The sequence below is a fragment of the Arachis hypogaea genome, chromosome 3 (assembly GCF_003086295.3).
Source record: "Arachis hypogaea cultivar Tifrunner chromosome 3, arahy.Tifrunner.gnm2.J5K5, whole genome shotgun sequence".
Classification (NCBI taxonomy): Eukaryota; Viridiplantae; Streptophyta; class Magnoliopsida; order Fabales; family Fabaceae; genus Arachis; species Arachis hypogaea.
In genome coordinates, this window is record NC_092038.1 from 84717841 (window position 1) to 84724989 (window position 7149).

Here is a 7149-nt window from a genome sequence, read left to right on the forward strand (position 1 = left end):
AAAAGCATATAAAACATGGGTTGCCTCCCATGAAGCGCTTCTTTAGCGTCACTAGCTTGACGTTTTTCCTTTATCAGGGAGGTTGATAGTGCGTCAAGTCTTCTCCTCTGGCAGTAGACATATATCCATTGGTTGTATCAATGATCTCTACATGTTCCAAGGAGAGAACTCTGTTGATGGTGAAGACTTTAGGTAATTGAGATGGTACAGTGGGGAGATCAGGGGGGATGTCTGGGAAATAAGCTGAGATTACTTTATCCCCTGGAGAGAAGTCCTCTGTAGGGATCTTCCTGTTCCTCCACCTCCTTGGTACCTTCTTCTTTGTTCTTTGTGATGTTGTCTTGCTCTTTGTGACCTCCTCCTCTAAGGAAATGTTGTTGCTGGTCTCATATGATTCTGGTGGTTTAGGTTCCTCCTGATTTTCTTTGAGCTGTGGCAGTTGCTGTTTGCCTTGTTTCTTAATCAATGGGATTCCCAGATGTGCTGGTCGTGCTTCAGTGCTTGTTTCTTCCTTCAGTATCTCAGATTGATCTTTCCTTGGTTCATTGTTCTCTTGATCTATTTCTTGTGAGCGTTTGAAAACATTGAAGGTGAGCTGTTCATCATGGATCCTCAGAATTAGCTCCCCTCGCTCCACATTTATGAGTGCTCTGGCTGTAGCTAGGAATGGTCTTCCCAATATGATTGGGTGAATGTGACTCTCTTCCATGTCCAATATGACAAATTCTGTTGGGAGGAATTATTTTCCAACCTTCACCAACACGTTTCCCACCACTCCTATTGCTTGTTTTTGAGTTTTGTCAGCCAGCCTGATGACTACATCTGTGGGCATTATCTCATTGATCTGCAGCCTCTTCATAAGGGATAAGGGCATTAAGTTGATGCTTGCTCCCAAATCACAGAGTCCTTTATCAAACATGGTTTCTCCTATGGCACAGGGAATGTAGAAACTCCCTGGGTCCTTTTTTTTTATAGGAAACTCTGGTTGAATGAGAGCAATGCACTCCTTATTCATCACTATAGTTTGGCCTCCCTTGAGTGAGCTTTTCCTGGGAAGCAGCTCCTTCATATACTTGATGTATGCCGGCATTTGTTGGAGGGTCTTGATGAATGGTATGTTTACATGGAGGGATGCAAACAAATCAAGAAACCTTGAGTATATTCTCTTCTCCACAGCACCATTGAGTAATTGGGGGAAGGGTTCATAGAGTCTCAGCAACTCCTGTTGTGAGATTTTGGGTTCTTGGTGATCTTTTTCCTGCTTCTTTGCTTTGGTATCTTCAGGTTGTTCTGACAGCTTGGTTGGCTCATCCTTGGTCTCCTGACCACTTATAGTGACCATCTCGCAATCTTCCCATCTTACTTTCTTTGTTTCTCCTCTCGGATTTTTCTCTGTATCACTTGGGAATCCATCTGTAGGTTTGGGAATGTGCTCAGAGAGATAACCTACTTGAGATTCCAACCTATTGATGGTGTCTCCCTGGTTCTTAAAGTTGGCTCGTACTTCCTCCTTGAACACCTTGTTGTCTTGAATCTCTTTGCATATACCCTCAAGTAAGTTCTCAATCCTTGAGAGTCTGTCATCAGAAGGTGATGGTGAGTTGAGATTGGTGGATGAGAATGGTTAGGTTGGCTTTGGTATAGGTGTTGCGAGGGGTTGTTATGTGAGTGTTGATATGGTCTAGGTGTGGCATGTTGGTGAGCTATGTTGCTGGGATTTGGACGTCTTTGATCTTGGCTTTGATGTTGTTGATTTCCCCATCCAAAGTTGGGGTGATTTCTCCATCCAGAGTTGTAAGTTTTGGAGTATGGATCATGGACTTGTCTAGGTGAGTTTCCCACATAGTTGGCTTGCTCACAGTCACCTTCTTCTCCTATGTTTACTCCTTCTTGAGTTGGTGATAAGGTGATGGCTGCTGCAACTTGGTTCTCTTCCACCTTCTTGGTAAGATCTGCTAGCTGCTTGGTGATCATCTTGTTTTAGGCTAACAGTGCATTCATGTGGTTCAGCTCCATTACTCCTCTAGTGTTACTTCTTTCAGAGGCATAGAAGTAGTCATTCTCAGCAACTGTTTCAATGACATCTATGGCTTCTTCAATGGTTTTCTTCTTGTTTAAAGAACCTCCTGATGAATGATCTACAGCCTTCTTTGACTCATAGGAAAGACCTTCATAGAAGATGTGAAGTTGAACCCACTCATTAAACATCTCTGGTGGGCATCTCCTTGTCAAGTCTTTGAATCTCTCCCATGCTTCATAAAGTGTCTCTCCATCTTGCTGTCTAAACGTCTGCACTTCATTTCTCAGCCTATTGATCCTTTGAGGGGGGTAAAAGCTTGCCAAAAACTTGTTCACTACCTCTTCCCAATTAGTCAAGCTCTCCTTTGGAAAGGATCCAAGCCACTTGGATGCCTTGTCCCTGAGTGAAAAGGGGAACAAGAGCAACCTATAGACATCGGGGTGGACTCCATCAGACTTCACCGTGTCACAAATCCTCAAGAAGGTGGTCAAGTGTTGGTTAGGGTCTTCTTGAGCACCTCCTCCAAATGAGCAATTATTTTGCACCAAAGTGATGAGTTGGGGTTTTAGCTCGAAATTGTTTGCATGTATGGTGGCTGCTCCCACAGTTTCTAGGATTAAGATTGATATAGGATCTTAAGACCCTCCTTTCCTGCCCAGCACGGTTGGCATGTCCTTGATTATGAGCCTCCTCTTCATGGTTGTTCTCCAAATTCTCTTCCATGTTGGGTTCGAAGTACTTTTCATCTTCTTCAGCACCTACTACTCTTTTTCCTCTTGCTTCCCTCCTTAATCTAAGGAAGGTTCTCTCAGGTTCAGAATCAAAGGAAGTTGAAGCCCCGCTTCTTCTCCTTGTCATACAATCAACAAGGCACAAGCAAGGAAATAAATGCAGAAACTATTCTTGTTAAAAAAAAATGCTGTTAGTGTGAGTGATGCAATATATCAAACAGTTAGTGGGTGAGTGAAAAAGATTGTAAACAACTGAAATAAAAGGGTTAAAGGGATGGGAAGAAAAACAACTGAAACTGAAAGTAAGTTGCTCAAACAGAAATTTAAATCAGCAGAATGAAAAATGCTCAATCTAGTTATCCTCCAACTTAATCATTGTTGATACAAAATCAATCCCCGGCAACGGCGCCATAAACTTGGTGCACCGAAAATTCGTCTCGTAACAAATTTCCTTCGGCAAGTGTACCGAGTTGTCGTCAAGTAAAAACTCACTATAGAGTGAGGTGGAATCCCATAGAGATTGATTGATCAAGCAACTTTAATTAGAGGAATGTTCTAGTTGAGCAAAACAGAATTTGATTTGAGATTTGCAGAAAATTAAATAGCGGAAAAGTAAATAGCAGAAAAAGTAAATGCTAGAAATAAAGAGCTGAATGTAAATGGCATAAAGTAAATTGCAGAATCTTAAATGGGAATCGGGGAAATGCTCATAAAAGTAAATGGCAAAAATTAAAGAGAATGGGTAAGATCAGAAATGGGGAGTTCATTGGGCTTAGGAGATGTTGCATTCTCCAGATCAAATTCATTTCATATCTTCCTCAATCAATGCATTCATTGATCTCCTTGGCAATCTTAAGTGATCGAATTCCAATTCCTTGGTAATCCAATCTTTCAAATCTTGATCAATAGCCAATTCCTTGGTCAATTGCTTATGAGAAGAGATAAAGTATGGTCACTGATTATACCACATGCATTCCCAAATCAAGTATTAGTAGGATTATAGTCACATATCCATCCAAACCGAATTTGGTCCAGTATGAGAAAGCATTTCTAGCATGATCTCATCATTCCTCTTCCAAGGTTCCGAAGAGATCCAAGTATGAATAGCTTCTTTTCCAAGATAACTACCCAATTGGATGAAGATTGAAAGCCTTCTAGTAAAATCAAGAGAAAATATAGAAGAAAAAGAATGAAAACTAATATTGATCCATCAAATTGCAGTAGAGCTCCCTAACCCAATAAAAGGGGTTTAGTTGTTCATAGCTCTGGAAAATGAAAACAAAGATGGAAAATACATCATGAAAGTAAAACTAGAAGTTGCAGAGAAAGTAAAATACAGAGAGTAGTTCTTTGCCCAAGGCTCCCTAAAGTTTTTTTTTCCAAAAAAACTCCCCATCTAATTCAAAGCTACTCCTATATATACTACTCTTCTGATATTCTAATTGGCTCTTCAAATCTTGGGTGTGGGCCTCTAGATCTTGAGTTTGAAGCAGTTATCCTCTTTATTGGGCTTAGCTTTGCTTGCAGAGAGAAAATGTGAAATAGGCAGGGACTTTGGCTTAGGACGTTAGTGGTGTCAACGTTAAGTGAAAGTGTGGGTTCGAGAACGTTAGTGACAATCACCTTTTTCACTAACGTTCCTAACCCAAATATGATCACGTTGACTTCAACGTTAGTGGCACTAATGTGACCACTAACGTTGCCTCTTGGTCCTTCGCATACATTATTGGGACTTACCTTTCCCAATAACGTGGTGAGTCACCCCTTCTTCTCACGTTAGAATCCATGTTAACGAGGTTAACGTGGCTTCTAACGTAGTAATGCCAATTATTCGAGAACGTTAGTGACACTTACCTTTGTCACTAACGTTCCAATGTGCCCCTACTTCCCACGTTAGAGTCCATGTTAACTAGGTTAACGTGGCTTCTAACGTAGTAATGCTAGCCATCTCCAACGTTAGTGATAATGGTGAGTGTCACTAACGTTGGCTCATTATCTCTTTATCCACGTTAGCTTCCACGTTAACTAAGTTAACATGGGAGTTAACGTTGCTCATGGTGGCTCTTGGTGGTTCACCCCAACGTTAGTGACAAAGGTAAGTGTCACTAACGTTGGTGATCAATTGCTCTCTCCACGTTAGCCTCCATGTTAACTAAGTTAACGTGGGAGTTAACGTGGCTCATGGAGGCTTGGCCAACGTTAGTGACAAAGGTGAATGTCACTAACGTTGGCTTCTCTTTTGCTCCTTTAGCGTTAGAGTCCACGTTAACTAAGTTAATGTGGCAACTAACGTGGCCAATTATGAGCTTGGTCCAACGTTAGTGACAAAGGAGAGTGTCACTAACGTTGGCCTTGTTGTCTTCTTCCACGTTAGAGTTCACGTTAACTTAGTTAACATGACTCTTAACGTGGGCTGTGATGGTTTCGAAGGCGTTATTGGTGATTACCTTTCTCACTAACTTTGCAAGCTAGCTCCTATTCCATGTTAGAGGTCACGTTAGTTGAACTAACGTGAATGCTAACGTGGTTCTTCTTTGCTTCCTTTGTCCTAAAATTAAGCAACAAAGTGCATCAAAGTTCTAGTCCAAGTCATGAGACATGCATCATCCAATTTGTTATATAATTCATGCAAAATTCTCATGAAATCATGTACAGTGCACAATGTATGCTTGAAACAAGATGTAAGTGAATATCCACCCAAAACTGGCTTATTTCTTAAGAAAATGCATGAAACTACCCTAAAAACAGTAAAGAAAGGTCAGTGAAACTGGTCAAAATGCCCTGGCATCATGCACCTCCAAATTTCTAATGGAGGACCTTATTTCATTCATGAAACATAGAGTGGCCTTAGATAGATCAGAGCCTATGTTTGCTAAGTTAGAGGGGCTCTGCTCAGGATTCTCTGTCTGTTGCTAAGAGGATGATGGAAAAGGCTTGCTATTGCTAAACCTATTTCTTCCACCATTATTAAAGCCTTGTTGAGGCTTTTGTTGATCCTTCCATGAGAAATTTGGATGATTTCTCCATGAGGGATTATAGGTGTTTCCATAGGCTTCACCCACGTAATTCACTTCTGCCATTGTAGGGTTCTTAAGATCTTAAGCTTCTTCTTCAGAAGATGCATCTTTAGTACTGTTGGATGCATTTCGCAATCCATTCAGACTCTGAGAAATCATATTAACCTGTTGAGTCAATGACATGGCAGAAATTGGCGAGTTAAGAATTTATTAATAGAAATACGTTGCAAGTACAGCCCTTAACCAGCCAAAAATCCGCTTATCAATTTAAAAGGGTTGTCACAATATTGAAATTCAAATACTGGGAGTATGAATCCTAGGTCATCTCCCAACGAGTTGTAGAGAAATGTGCTATTTTATCAATCAGGTGTTTTCAAAAAATGGTTGAGTTGATAACAGGAAATTAAATTAGAGAATTTAATTAATCTTAAATAAAAGCCTTGACTGGGAGTAGATTAGTTGGAAGCCCTATTCTTGTTGAAGCACTCTCATGATTAATTAATAATTGGAAGTTGCTCTGCTTAGTTATCCCTTACTAGGTAAAGGAAAGTCAAGCAAGTTGGAAAGCTGTTTCTAGTCACAAGTCCTAATCCTCTCCCTTGGGGAGGACTAGTGTCAATGATTAGAGGTTAATCCAACAATAATTCTAATTATAATTTCTCTCTTGAGTGATTCAACTCAAGGGTTCCTTTCAATCATCTCCCAATCAAGTTATGGAACTACTCACTCATCATAATTATAAACTTCACAGAATTAATGGGGAAAATAAAAGAAGACACGATGAATAATAATGAAAGGGATTAATTGAAAATCAAAATAGTCTATATTAATAACTCATGAAAATAATCCAATGTCAACTATAGGGGAATTAAGAATATGGAAGAATAAATGAAAAGTAAATAACAGAATATAATGACTAGTACCGGAGGTAGACTCTTCTCAAAAGCTAAAGCCAAAACCTTCAAAATCCTAACTATGAATGTTCAAGTGGGTAAACTTAGGGGAGGAGCAATTTCAGATCTAGAAACTAAAAATTATACGGAATGAATGTTTCTGTTTCTGCATGTTCCCTGGCTCTAGTCTGTGTTTTTGGGCAAAAAACTGGGTTAAAATCCGGTCCAGAAACTCTGCTAGCAACTTCTGAAATTCTGCAGATCGCGCACGTCACGCGGCCGCGTCATCCACGCGTTCGCGTCACTCGGCGTTTCTCGTACCACGCGTGCGCATTGTAAATGCATCCGCGTCGTTCATGCAGCTTCCAATCCGCGCGGTTGCGTCAGGCACGTGAGTGCATCACTGTTATTTCTTCCAACTCACGCGGTCGCGTCAGCCATGCGACCGCGTGACTTCTCGCTGGTTATCTCTTCAATTCTTCGTGTTC

At 40.7% G+C, this 7149-nt stretch overlaps 1 non-coding gene across 1 annotated transcript; it reads left to right on the top strand.

Moving 5' to 3' along the window:
• Positions 1-2202: 2202 nt before the first annotated feature.
• LOC112793248 (small nucleolar RNA R71) lies at positions 2203-2310 on the top strand. The gene has a single exon (XR_003197951.1). It is a non-coding gene; the product is annotated as a small nucleolar RNA R71 (small nucleolar RNA).
• The last annotated feature ends 4839 nt before the right edge of the window (positions 2311-7149 follow it).